The sequence below is a fragment of the Strix uralensis genome, chromosome 16 (genome assembly GCF_047716275.1).
Source record: "Strix uralensis isolate ZFMK-TIS-50842 chromosome 16, bStrUra1, whole genome shotgun sequence".
NCBI lineage: Eukaryota > Metazoa > Chordata > Aves > Strigiformes > Strigidae > Strix > Strix uralensis.
Window position 1 is genome coordinate 10,823,329 of NC_133987.1, and position 15,766 is coordinate 10,839,094.

The window sequence follows — 15,766 nt, forward strand, 5'->3', positions numbered from 1 at the left end:
CTGAGGCAATCTTCTACAGATGTAGGAAAGTAAAAATCAGGTTTTAAGATCTCTCTCAACTTCCTGATTCTTCTGTCTAAAGCAAAACTGTTACAGTCTAAGCCTTTATTTCTTAATGAAATACAGATTAATTGGGAGTTAGCTAGCTAACAGAGGCTTGAGCCAGGAGTTTGTCCCATGGCTACGTAGAAACTGTTCAGTCTAGTTAAAAACTTTCATTACATTGGTTTTGTATGTATGTTTCTTAGAATCTGTAAAGTAATAGCATAACTTTTTAAAGAATGCCATTTTCACTGTGGAATGGCATAAAATTCCTCCCCTGAGGTAGCTATGCTATCTCATTGAATTTAAAAACAATAAATTGAAACTTAAAAATAAAAGAAAGGGGAAAAGGTGGAAGAAATAGGTGGAAAGGCATTGAAGCTGTAGGAGTTCTGACAAATCATCTTGGCATATAGTCCCAGTGGTGATGAGAAATTGTTCTGTGCATTTTATTTATTTTTTTACATGCCAGAACAAAAAATGTACTTGAGGCAAAGTTGTAGAATATCATTAAATTAGTGGGCTTATTTTATTAATGCCCGTGAGCACACAATGATGAAAAAGGATTATTCTAATACACAACCAATGTGTGAAAACATGATAGTATGTGGCCCAGTCCTGCAGTCTGTTATATGTACTTTATGCATGTGAGTAATTACTCCATGGTTTAACACAATATCCTAAAGGTACTTGTTCTATATTTGGAATTACATACATTGTTTTTCCTTCCTTTAATGGATAAGTCTAGTGATCTGTATTTACAGCATATTATATCAAATCCAACAGACTACCCTCCATATTTTGGTCTTGGAATGAAACATTCAGCTATGTGTGCCTTCTACCATGTCCCCTTATGAATTAGATAAATGACTTTGTGTCAATTAACCATGTAAAATATACTTTACCAAGGCATATTCTTTAACAGAAACTGAACTTCACTGTCATTCATCCCCCAGGCAGTATTTGAAGCAAGCAGAAGAAACCTAGTGCACACAACTCTCCTGATAAGAAGAGTGAAAATTAGAAACATGGAAGTTTACTTAAGCAGATTCAAGTATCCCTGGAAACAGGTAACTAAAGCCAGACAAACCTTGCATGCTTCAGTTCACAGTGGGTTCGTAAAACAAATTCTGTTTTTCTGTTCACAGGGTTTGGACTCTTGCCTGAAGAGTCAAGTTAGATTAATTTAAATCTCTGAATTAAAAATTCACATGTAAGACAAGGAGTGGGTGTTGTGATGTGATGCAGGACAGAGCAGATGCAAACAACAGCCCAGGTTTAACTGAAAAATGCAGGTATGCATGTCAAGTCACCTTGTGTACCTTGATTTTCTACCCATCTTTAAAGGTTCTGCAAAGGATGCACATGCACATGGAGAACAAGATCCCATAATATCATCCCAAGTCAGGCTTGATTTGTGTGCATGGATGAGATGTTGTTTGTGGTGTGACTTTCATAGATAAATCCAAGCTTAGCTGCAACTTCTTTATGCTAGTTCAATATTGACCATTTTGTATTTTCTGAAATTTTGATTTGGGCACAAAATGCAACAAGAAATGAACAAAAATATTGTGTGTTTTCATTTATTCTCATTTTGTTTCTGGAGGGAGAAGAAATCTCAGACTGTATTAGCCTGCTTTCATACCAATGCCATTAGCAAAACATCATTTTGATTTTAACCAACAGTGACCTACTTCAGAAAAAAAATCCTGTGCTGCATACACTACATACCAGTGTATGCGCATATATAAATCTCTCTCTCTCAGAGAACTTTTCACTAGCTGGTAAACTGTGTAATGGTGTTTATATATGAACATGGCTTAATTAGCTACATAATGAAAAGTGCAATGAAAATGCAAAAAGGTTAGGAATGACTGAGCTGCAAGAGGAAACTGGATCTTGATGCATCTTGGGAATACTGAAGTTTGTATAATAAGGTCAAATTCTCACCTCACATTGATAAATAGACCATTACATAAATAAAAGATTATGTGTGTGGTCCTTATTAGACAGGCTTGTAAGTTCACTGAAGACGACAAGAATGATGAATAGTTCCTCAAACAGCACTTGATTAGCAACAATGCTCCGAAGAGAGGTAGTTCAGATCTGCAGTTTAGCTTGGGTTGAATAAAACAGCCGCCACCCTTTTAAGCCACTGTGGTGGAAGAATGTTTTCATAGCACCATATTTAGGTGCTGAAGGAGGTGCCCTGAGGCACAAAATATTGTCTATGACAACCATGAAGGAAAACAATATCATCTTTTAGTTCAAACTAACAATTTCTAGCATGTGCTGAATGTGGAAGGAGCGGTTCACTTACAAATGATGATCCTGCCTGCCTAAAGCTGCAGCTCCTGGAGGAGAAGATTACGCAGCTCAGGAACTGGTCCAGTGAAACTAGGTTTGTTTGTCTGGAAATTTATTGACAGCAAGCTGACAGCAGTCCCACATTTGTCAAGCAAAAAGGTTTAGGTCCATAATAAAAGAAAAAATTAAGGGAAAAAGTAAAAGCCAGCATAAACCCAGCCACCGCAGCCAGAAAAAATTGTCTGAGATGAAAAGAATGAAGACAAGAGCAAAACAGCATCAACAGTGAATCATAGCTATTAATTTAAGAGCGCTGTATTGCATGAGGGCCTTAATTATGTTATGCTGAACGTTGGACAGCCATGTTCAATCAGAACTGCTCATACAGGGTCTAACTTGACCCAGATGTGTTGCAACTACGTGCAAGTCCTGTTATTATTTGACAATCCACTGGCTGCAGAAGCAAGCGTGCTCACCTGTGCTACTATCTCTTCTGGATCTACCTTAAGAAATTGATGAGTTGCTGAACAGAGATAAAGAGGTCTTTCAAGTTCATCGGCATCCTATGAAAAGTATCATAAACTCTTCAGCAATTACCTCCAGTACGTAGAAGAAAAACAAACAAAATCTGAAATTCAGCTGTATTTTTGCTAACTAATTGAATTATACAGGCTGGATGTAGTCTTGGCCTCATTTTCTTCCTGCCTAGGATATCTTGTATAAACTGAGATGTACTGGTTAAGATAAACATTTGACTGAGATTTAATTCTCTGCCTCCTTAATTGGCCTGTCATCTTGTTCACTACTGTATATATATTTATACAGCACATAGTAGTTGACTTCTAATTAGTTTAGAATCAGAACTAAGTTTCAAAATATTCTGGTACTATTGCACCAGAGTCAGAAGTGTTAGCAAGTGCTGGACATAAATCAATGTCTATGCCTCAGCTGCCTTTCCAAGCTTAACGTTCAAATTCTTTTCCATTACTCCTCAAAACCTAGAAAACACCAACAGACCACTCCTTTATTATAAGGCTCAAGAGGACTTCACAGAAATTAGGCTATTTTTAAAATAATTTAGAAGTTTGGCAATCACCTTATAAATGTCAATGCTAACTTTTCAAGATCCTAATGCATAACTCAGTAAGCTTTTCTGAGTTACTTTTAAAAAAAACCAACACACCAAATAAATATGTACCAATAAAGGCTTAGCAACCCCGTTTAATTCTGTTCTCCTAGTATGCCAGATGCTAATTAGGAGCTGGCCCTCCTTACATAGCCTGGATCCAGATTTGTACTTTAACAAATCACAGAAGGCCAAATTTTAACCCAGGATTTCATTCTAGCCTACCCTAATGGCAGCAAAAGTCTGCACAGTTGAGATCTGGATCCGAGTCAAAACTTTCCCAAAAATGTGTCTGCATTCACATCCTAATTTTTTATTCCAGTTCATCTCTAATTATAATTATTACACAGAATGTCAGATCTCAGGTTATGCTCTTTAAAGTTCTCCCTATAAACAATTAATTAGCTCGCTGCAGCCTTTCTATAAATAGCTTGTACATATAAATTATTCTTATCTGCTCAGACAAACAAAATCCCTGCTCTGTTTTTTGCCTTCTGATTTTCCCTAGTGGACTGCAGCTGTTAGGCAGTCAGACACACATGTGTGTGCTCTTCACATTCAGAGCTAAAAATAAGATTATGGGCCTAATTGACAAAGTTTTTCGTATTGAATTAATGCTGGAGAAATCAGGTTTTCCCCAGAAAATGTCTGAAAGCAGCATTTCTATCAACTTAACTCCAATAGAGAGCTGCCTCCCACGCCAGCTGAAACGTTGTTCAGCCAAACAGCATGCATTCCTGGTTTTGAGGCATCATGCTATTATGGGACAGGATACATATGGTTGCTCAAATTAATTTTGCTGACAGGTCTTCCAAATTCATCCTATAGGTGCTGACAGGCAAGACTAGGCCAAAGCTTCCTCCAGCAAGCAGGGAGCTATCTCTCCTCTGCAAATATATTCTTTGCTTCCCTACCAAAGGTTTTCACCTCAGTAGTAAAGCTACCCAAGTAAAGTATATAGTCACTCCTCTGCCACATTAAGGCATAGTCCTGTGACTTGGCTTCACTTACAGATTAATTGGATTTATACAAAGACATCCTTTGCCACGTACAAATGTGAGGTAGGCTGGTATAGGCAGCAATCGGACCAAAAATTGCAACAGTCAGGAATATACAAAGGGAACATATATGTGACTATACCAGAACCAGTTGCCATAACCACTCCTCTTAGCCTGCACACACATATCTGCGAGATGTGCATACTAATAATCTTTGTCTCATCCCTGTGTTGAGACTGAGTAAGGAATATTGGTAAAACACTTTGGAAGATTGTAAACCAGTGCAACAAAGCGTTATGATCATTTTGAAACACTAATCTATATGTTTTCCCCACAATCTAGCATGCAATCAATGTTGGGCCCAGCCAGAGAGAAGAAAGCAGGATTACTGGACATTTTAGCGTTTCATAGTGTAATACTGCTATCATAGTGGGAACAGCAAGGCACTGAGGAGATTGCCCTTGTTTTACAGCCTTCAAGCACAGATAGGAATCACTCTTGTTATCTTCCTCAGACCCAGCAGACAGAGTCCAGGATGAGCAGAGCTTTCCCAAGCTTGCTGCAACTATGCTATTTCATTAGCCAAGTGACATGCCACTGAGCACACCACACATCTCTAAGCTGCTCAATCTCCCTCATGTATTTGTTACTGCTTCTCAGAAAGACCACCATGAAGCCTAAGTGTATGGGGGAAACCTCTTTATCAACACTGCTTTAAACAGCCCCTTTGTGGTTGCATGGCTGCCCAGGAAACAGCCTTGAGGGGGCCGAGTTCTGCCTTTGGCGTGATCTGTTAGATGTCCTTGGGCAAGTCCCTTTTTTCCCCCTCTGTGTTACCCACGTAAAGGATCATAATGCTAGCTCTGATGAAACATTCCAAGATCACCTTTAAGGAGCTAGATCATATTGTATAAGAATACAACAGCAGATGTTAAGGACAATGTCCCATCCATTGTTATTTGGAAAAATATAGTATCATTAAAATCCATTAGCCTCTATCCTTCCTTCTGAAAAATCTTTTTTTTTTTATAAATATTTTTGCTGCTTATAGCGGGGGGAATTAACAAGGTGAGTTTGAACCCAAAAAATTGTCACACTGCACCGAAATGTACTGTCAACTATCCACAGGTGCACACCATATGGCAAAAATGTAGTTATATGAAGGTACAACTCCAAACCATAAATACATTCATGTCAATATGCTCTGATACAACTGTATATAAACACACAGGCAGGGTGGATGGGCTTTTTTCTAGTCTTAGCTTTTGTCAGATGGGTAAAGCTTGCCTGCCTCAATGGCTATTAAAGGAGAGAAGCTCGCTAAGTGCAAACAGGAAGATTCAGACTAGTCTGAGTAAACCAGCAGAGACAGAAAGAACAGGTATATCTGTAATGACTCACCTGGCTTAGCAATCACTACTACCCCCTTGTTTCTTGCCTCTCCACATTACAATTCCTTGGAGTGGGAAAGCACTTTGTTATGTTTGCAAATTAATACACCACAGCCATGTTCCCTGTACATACAAAAACCCCCACAATTAAACTACCAAGCTGTCTAGCCAAATGAAGAATAGATTTGGGTTTTTTCACATGTTACCAAGCCTATTTAATTTAAGGTTTACAAAAAGTAGACTTGATGACTCTTACTTTGTTCTCTTCAGTATTCATCAAATCATCACAAACAGTAGTGTAAAATGTTGTCAAACTATGTGTAAAATAAATATGCTATATTGACTACATCATAAATAGGATGAAAGCCAACAGGGAATTGGATGGCCTTTTGATGTAGACTTTTGGACCAGAGTCATGTAAAGGACTTCAAAACCTAAGCTCAACTCCATTTTGTGTTATAAACTTCAAGGAGAAAATGTAACTGATTGTTGGCCTCTCATTCCAAAAATACTGGGTATTTTTAGATGTAGAGATTTTTTTATTTTTTGAATATTTGCTGCAGATGAGTTGTTTCCAGTTTAATAGAGAGGGAAAGAAGTAAAGGAAAGCTGCAGTGAGCATTGGGAGATTAAACGAGGCATAGTAAATTTTGAGGCACATGGCCAAGAAAAATCCAGAAGAAAGTATTTCTCAAATACCAGTCACAGACCAGGCAGAGAGGTGGTTCTCTATTTCCACAGCTTATGCAAACACAAATGACACCTGGTAAAGGAACTGACAGGAAGACAGGATTTTCAAAAGCACTGAAAATTGGTCTTACTGCTCCCAATGCAGTCCATTATCACAACTCAAGCTGAAAGAGCACTAGATACTTTGTAACTGTAATAAGCTCCATTGAAAAATGCAGATTTCATTAAAGTCAATAGTTTTGGAAAAATGAATGCATACTAACACTTTGATCTTATTTTAATAGAATTTTGCCATCTCTATTCATCCACTCTCCTAGGCTAACTAGGTTTTTTTAAACAAGTGAAAGGGATTGAATTTTATTCAGGACATGCATGTCACAACGAACAAGCAAGTATCTTTTAGAATCCACCTTTGATAATGGTAACAAGGATGGGTTAGTAACTGATATTGGTATCTTAAGTGTATATATATTAGCATTGTGTTTCAAGCAGCTTTACTGCTTTCAAACATTACTGTTCATCTCCCTCACATTTAAGATGTCCCTGACATTCTTCTTTATCAAATTAGTTCGCTTTTGACATTTTACATTTTTGTATTTCACAAAGGCCCCCAAAGCAGTAATCTATGAACTAAAAAACTGTCACTATTCTATTGGTGAAAACCTATCTTTTGTTTTTCTATTTCATATCACTCAATACCATGAATCACAGAATCATTCAGTTTGGAAAAGACCCTTGGGATCATCGAGTCCAACCATCACCCCTACTCTACAAAGTTCTCCCCTACACCATATCTCCCAACATCTCATCTAAACAACCCTTAAACACATCCAGGGATGGTGACTCCACCCCCTCCCTGGGCAGCCTATTCCACTGTCTGACCACTCTTTCTGTGAAAAATTTTTTCCTAATGTCCAGTCTGAACCTCCCCTGTTGCAGTTTAAAGCCATTCCCTCTTGTTCTGTCACTAATCACCTGTGAGAAGAGACCAGCACCAACCTCTCTACAATGTCCTTTCAGGTAGTTGTAGAGTGATGAGGTCTCCCCTCAGCCTTCTTCTCCTCAAACTAAACAGTCCCAGCTCCTTCAATCGCTCCTCATAGGATTTATTCTCCAGGCCCTTCACCAGCTTCCTTGCCCTCCTCTGCACTCGCTCCAGCACCTCGATATCTCTCTTGTATTGAGGTGCCCAAAACTGGACACAATACTCCAGGTGTGGCCTCACCAGTGCCGAGTACAGGGGGACTATCACCTCCCTACTTCTGCTGGTCACACTATTTCTAATATCAGCTAGGATGCCGTTGGCTTTCTTGGCCACCTGGGCACACTGCTGGCTCATGTTCAGCTGCTTGTCAGTTAGAACCCCCAGATCCTTCTCTTCCATGCAGCTCTCCAGCCACACCTCCCCAAGCCTGTAGCGATGCATGGGGTTGTTATGGCCCAAGTGCAGGACCTGGCACTTGGCTTGTTGAAGCTCATCCCGTTAACATTGGCCCACCGATCCAATCTATCCAAGTCTCTCTGTAGAGCCTCCCTATATACATGCAGATCGACACTCCCGCTTAACTTGGTGTCATCTGCAAACTTACTGATGATATACTCTATGTCCTTATCAAGATCATCAATAAAGATGTTAAACAGAAACGGTCCCAACACTGAGCAATTTGTCTTGTTGACTCTTAGCCCCTTTTACTTCAATTATTTAAATGGTTTAAAGACTCATGCAATAAAGTCTCAAAGTCTCAATTATTCTTCATTTATCTATAACTAGTTTTAGTCAACAACTGACCTTGATTCATTGTAAGTATCATTGTATCTGGTTACATTTGCTCTGGAATTTATTGCTCTTCTTTCATCCATGATTTTGACCAATACTAATCCACTCTGTTTTTCATTTACTAGGCATCCCACATAGTTCAGAACATTATTGATATTCTGGATTCATATGTTCTAATTTATGTGAGTTTCTTCTAACTATCACTGCAGACAAAGGCAGCTTTATTGTAGAACAACACTAATTGTAAATGGAAAAGTACTACTTTGTTAGATTGCATTATGAATTCCTCTCTCTCTCTCTCCCCAAAGCAAAGTTGTTCTATTATGTATTTTGGAATACATACCCCAGACTAAAACCTGCGCATATTTGAGCCTCACCAAGCAACAGCACAAATCGCAAGCAGAGATCAGAAAAGCGACAGTTAGCAGCTGTTGAATTTGTATCAGCTGGTAACTGAGATAAACTACATCATCACCAAGCATGGTTTATCTTTTAGCAGAGCCACCAAGATCTGAATTAAACAAGATCAATTTTTTTTGCCAATAAGCAACATGGAGGATGCAATGGGCAAGCATTCTGGGCACCTTTCTGAGGAGGCATCACATAGAAACAAATATGTGAACACACAAAGCAGGCCAGCTTGCCAGAGACAGCATAGAAGTTCAAGCAGTTGATACATTGATTATAAGACATTTAAAAAAACCCCAACCAAGCAACACACACACACAACAAACTGTGGGTTGTTTTGTTTTTTGTTTTTTGAATCTATTAGACCCATGTGTGGGAGAAAAGAGGCAAAGATGGGGTCACTGAACCAATCCTGTGCTCTAGCACAAAAACCACATGGCTCAGCAGGGGAGGGACTGCTGGTTTCCACACATCCATCTTCCATCCTATTAGGAAGGAAGTTGGGGTTAAATCCATCCTCCTGCCCTCACACACTGCTTGTGTAGAGGTTGAACTTGGTCATCTCTGCAGCCTGGTGGGGAGGAGGGGAAGTCTTAAATTTTTTACCAACAGACCACAACAGAACAGCAAACTTCTAGGGAAATGTTTCTTTATGAATAAATGTCAGCTCATTATCATCAGCATCATTATTAGAAAAGTATAAATTCTGGTGAAATTCTGATTTAGGGTAGCCTTTGAAAGACTGATTTTTCCTTTCAGAAACACTTTTAAAGAAATCATTTAATGTTATACTATATTTTTAATTAAGAGTTCAACAGTATCCACATGTAATTACTTTAATCTGTATCTCCCTATAGGTTCTTTTTTTCTAAAACATGGGGTTTAAAAAAATTTAATTTTTTTTGCTTTTTCCATTATAAGGAAAATTTCCATCTAACCCTAATTGATATTTATCTTCATACATGTCTTATCACCACCAACCTCCTGGCAAATCATGCTCCAGCTGAAGGCAAAGTGGTTTCTATAGGGTATTATATCATATCAGTATGCCACACTGAGGATTTGCTTGGATTGGTGCTATACATAACCATGTGGTGCTCCTGCTTCATTATATCTCACTAACATAACTAAAACAGAAATGTTAAATGTAGATTAAATATGCAGCTAACACAATTTGGGAATCAACAGTCATTCATAACTTCTCGGGGGTTTTGGAATATTTTTTTTTTTCTTTTTCTTCTAGTTCTTCATCTCACCAGATGAAATCATATGAGCACATGGATTCTCCTTGCAGTACTAAAGATCTGCTTGGAAGACCTGGGAGGACATTGTCTTTTTACCTGTCCATACAAAGCTTGGCATGGTTGTGACAGAATTAAATAGTAGCATAATAAAATGTGAAAGTGAGCTATAACAGCATTATAGTTCTATTGGATTATTAGGTTCCCCCCACTCATGATCTGTATTGCATTTTTTACAACTGTGTAGTCATCTATTTTTATTAATAAAGGTAAACTTAGAAATCAATACATTTACCCATATTGAAATCCTTCATTTGTAAACAGGTTTGTTTTGTCCATAGTAGGGTTTTTTCTCCATTATATTCCTAGCTGTTTTTCCAATGTTAAAATATTTTCTATAGAAATGGTTTGACCTTTTTTTTTTTTGCTATGTACTAAATCAAGACACCTAAACCCCAAAGAATTCACTAATGACTGTTTATGTCTGAGGGAAATTAGTGTTAAAGTGCAATTTCTCAAGTAAGCCACTTGCTGACGCTCAGTAAAGCGATACAGATTATTTTAGATAAGAGTAACTGAGCTGAGTAATTCATCTAACCTACCTGACCTGACAACTCCTTTCATTATTTTAGAACAGTAATTGAGATGCCAGAACATGTGATGATGATGACTTAAGATGACAATATTGGTCCACTTCAACCAGCTTCCACGTCTACATCAATGAGTGATACCACAGGCTCACAGTTTAGCCACAGACAAGGTGCAAAACGGTTATCATCTTCTACCTTTCTTTTCAGATGATAAGACAACTCCAGGGTTTAATGTAAGATTTAACTTGAACTCCTTTTCCCTTTGTCATAAGCAATGAAGTGCCCCAGGAACAGTCCTGAAATTGGCTAAGGGCCATATAGTACCACTCACCCTTTCCTGCCCTCTGATTTGTTTCAGTGGAGAAAGGACTGGTGGCTCATTTCTGTCAGCTCTTTTCCCTTTGCAGACTGGGCCACCTACTCCTGTTGACAGCCAGAGAAGTGGAGGCAAGGCTCATCCTATTCCCTTAAATTCACTCACTTATCAAGGGCAGAAAAGTGCAAGCACTTATACCATGTTTCAGGTCATCTTCCTCCTTCTTTACTGCCTACATATCCTAGGCTTATGGTTCTGCACCTTTCTCAACACAGCTGAGAACAGAGACCTCTGCTTTACAGCCTTCAAGTCCACCCTTCCTGAAGACCACCTTTTGCAGCCTCCATACAACTAAAAATCAGGTTAGACAGAGTATTTTATCCTTCTTTGTCTAATCAAATATTTGCTTCCATTTAAATGGGTGCTTAATCCTTGTGTTAACAGTTTTCTCTTCTGGGGTCACTTTCTGCTGCAAAATCATCTCCTGTGTTTTTAGGCAGAAAACCATAGCAAGGACTACAACCAAAATGATGCTCAGAGCATGTAATAGGACCTGTAGTTTAATACAGGGATGTATAAATAATGTATGATATGAAACAGAACTAAAGCAGTAAGTAGAAACACATCAACTAAGCAGTCACAGTACTGAATTGAAAAGCAGGGGGAAAAGCAATAGCTGTAGATAGCACACTGTGTGTGCTGGAGGGCCTACACAAATTTCAAAGATAGTTTAAAAAAAAAAAAAAAAAACACAACACTTCAACATCTCTAGATCTAAGACACTTCCAAAGATATTTTCACCAAGCAGGGCCTAAAAAGAAACACTTCAGTATGAAAATGAAACTGTCTATTTAGCATTGCCGTTCTGGAGAACTCAAGTATCTCCGGGAAGCTCACATTCTCCTCCAGAGCATCACACAGCTGTGGAAATGAGAAACAAAAATCTAGAGCAAGCCTTGCAACCGATATAAAAATATTGAGGTAATTGGCATCTACTATAGATACTTAGCATGGAGAATCCAGCGGATGTGCCCCAGCTTACTGTAAATTCTTAGCAGTGCCACAGAGGAAAAATACAGCCACAGATATTCAGAATAAACAACGCTCAATGGTGAAAAGTTTATTTCAGAGAGAAGAAACTGAGATCCAATGTTTCTGTAGCTATAAACACCTTTAATTGGAAAGCTTATTTCACTTACTGCATATTCAGAGAACTACACTCTGGCTTGAAACTAATTTTCATTTTCCAATCTCATAAGACAGTAGGAGCTACACATAAAATGACAAAAAATTATATCAGTGTGTTTTGCTAAAACAAGAATTGTAGTCTTCACAGTAAGGTGTGATTTTGGAAACACTTCCCTACAGAGGCGTTTGGGTGCTAAAGGGAAGTTAAAAGTTACTGGCAGCAAACTCAGGCTATTCTCTTTGTCACCAGAAATCCAGGAGCCTGGACTGATCGGAAGTAGCTGAGCTCCAGCAAAGCCAAAGACATTTCCTTTGTGATAACAGTGGATACTCCAATGAGCAGCAGCTCTGGGTTAGTGCACTCAGTGACTGTTTGGGAGACAGATAAGCACAAGTGTGTCATTCTACTTCTAGACTTAGTGGGATAGAGCGATTCCTTTCAATACCATGGAAGTGGCATCAAGATTCATGAAATCAGTAAGAGGATTTTGTGATTAATAGATCTGATCACGTATCACACTGCCTGACTCCTCCCTGCTTCTTCCCCACTAGAATGTAGGTTAATTTATATGAGGAACTTTCTACTCTATTTCCCTAAGGAAATGAGCAAAGAAGAAAATTACATGTTAGATACATTGACTGCCTGTGGTTTTCCTTTTACCCCTTTACAAAAAAATTCATTCCACTGGCCACAGAACTGCTCCTTGTTCCAGAACACCCAACCCACCTAACACCACCTCCTCTTCAGAGAGGTTCCATTGGTCAGTTTCCTGTTTGCATCCTTTTTAAAGGCAGAAACATGTAGAAAACACTCATCTTCACTCCCTTAGGGTCTGAGTTCCAAAATTATATCATGACCACCGCTATTTAGATCTGAATGAGGTAAAGGTGACCAGAGATATATACCACTGAAATGCACATCCAAATTATATCAGGTCAATAGAGGGAAATTACTTTTCGGAAGTCCCATCATAAAGTCATGATGGTTTAAAAAAAACAACCAAACAAACAACAAAAAATGAACACATACACAAACCCAAACCCACAAACCAAAACACACACATACATCAGTCTATGTTTACAGGCCTCTAATGTATTAGGCTAAATAGGGGAAGGGGATGTCTTGTTTTTCTTATAAATTGGAGAAAGAAAAGAATCCTACATTATCACTTTATTGCCACCATACGGGTTAAATACTTGAAGCACCCGTTGCTGGAATGGCTCTCTGAAAGGAACACTAAGTTCTTAAACTTTGACAGGCAAAGTCAGTGACTGACATTTCAAAATAAAAAAGGCTGGAAAGAATATAACACCCAAACAATAAACCTCTCAACACACAGTTTCACATTGGCTGTATTGTCACAAAGCTCTTTCTCTTCATCAGGGTGATGCCAGGTATATTCACTCTCTCCCCAGAAGCTTTAGACAATAACATGAAGGAAAAGATGAGAACTTAATCTATTCCTCACTAGGACAATTTTTAGCACTAACTTCTCTCTACTGAGATTCTCTCAGTTGACTTCCAGGCTGACACCGCTGATTTGCACTGGATTAAAGTATTGGCTTCTTTCAGTGAAGATGACACACTGATGTCCCTGGCTTAAACCAAACCTTTGGAGTTTTGAACAAAAATCCCTCTTCCCATTCAATCCATTTTTGTCTTGATTACAGAACAAAATATGTATTGCTAGAATATGCAACAAGATGTCTATAAAACAGGAATGGGGATGTGTCATTGTTTGGTATAATTTCTGAATGCCAGCAAATTACAGTTGACCAGACAATGACAATTCCATTTGTGAGAACTTTCAATGTAACCACAACAAAATGTGGAAAATATTTTTCAAACGTTTTCTGTTTTGCATTGGAACAAAACCAAACCCATTTCAAAAATCTTGCCATGAAAACAAAACTGGACAAAACATGTCCACTTTCTGAATAAAAACTGAGATTTTCCCTTTGGAAAGAAGATGCAAGAGTGTTTTAGCTGTTATGAATCAATATGGAAGATTCAAGTCCCTTTCATACCAGATCCATGTCACAGTAAGTCAGCTTCCCCAGACCCTCTTTTACTCCTTTGATCCTCACCCCTTCTCAGTGGATCACTGAAATACTTAAGTCTCCACAAAACATTACAGCTTTACAGAAAGCATTTTTGGCAAATGGAAATTCTCTGGTTAACCAGCACTAGTAAAAATCTGTTCTTCCGTTCTTCCAGAAATTTAAGGAAATTGTTTTTATAAAAATGAATAATGAATGTGAATTAACAGAGTTACCTGTGTGTAGAAGCAACACTGGGCTAAATTCTTCCCTGTAACTGTTTGCTGCTGCCATAATTCTGTCTTAAGTACAAATGACTGCACTGCTTTCACAGAACTTGCTATAAATGCTATTCGCTGGAGGAGAAGATAAGTGCTAGCAGCTATAATTCAAAAGCAACAAAAGCTGCACACATTCCCTAGCAACACAAACATGAGACAGACCTACACTTTCAACAACAACAGATATCTGGAATACTTCAAATTGTTTATTCCTCCAAGAGCAGAAAGGAGGGAAAAATACCTGGTAGCTCTTCAATGAAATAGGTTGAGCAACCACGTTAGGAAATGCTTTTGTTTCTTACTACGTTGGTTAGGCTGTGGACAAGGGATTATATAGAATAAAATTTCTGCAGCTCAGTGAGCATCATAGCGGGACATTTAAACAGAGACATGCGAGACACAAAGTCATTTGCTCTACACAGCTTTGGTGAGATTCCTGTGTCCAGCTTGGAGCATCATACCTTAGCGATTATGCAGACCAATTTGGAAGGACACCAGCATAGAGCAGTAAGGATGAAATTGAGTGTGGAAATTTTTCCTCCTGAGGCAAGACAGAAAGAATTGAAAATTTGCTAAATCTATAAAAAACATAGTTGGAAAATACTGGAAAAAGAAGGCTTGAGTAAGAATTTTACCTTGATTCTGTCAGTGACCTAAGTCACTGCCTAAGTATACTCAGCAGTCTGGAAAACAAAATTATTGAAAAGGTACGAGGGCCTTATCCCTGTCGATCTGAATTCTGCCAGTCTTGACAGTAAATTTTCCCTTTTGACAGCTATCTCAGTGGATCAGAGGATTCACATTTTAAAGTTTTTTGCCCAGACCTGAGGAATATTCTATGTAAAGCAGGCAACAATAAACCATCCTTTTAAATTGTGAACCTGAGACTTCCAGAGTTTCACTAAATATATGGTCCCCTTCCTCAAACTTGGTATCTTAGACACATCCCTGCAGAAATATCTTTCATGCTCCAGTTTAGGAAGCATTTAACTTTCATTAAACTATTCACAAGTTCCATAAGACTGAATAGATTTAAACATACTCTGCTGAAATGAATACTAAACCTAAAACTCACATCATTTTGGAAAAGTTCCTTTGAACAAAATATGCATGAAACCCACAGAAGCGATAGTATAAACAGTTATTCTAAAAGTACAACAGAATTGAATGTGGCATCTTTTAGATAGATTTCTTGAATCATATTGCACTATAGCTACAGGAAATAGCCGAGTTTTACATGCTAAATTTTATGGTTGCATTCAACAACTTATATAGCAAATCAAAGATATCTTATTGACTTGAATTAGCCACAGATAAGGAGTGCAAAAATTCACAAGCGCAAGAAGAAGAAACACAAGACCAAGTCAAAGG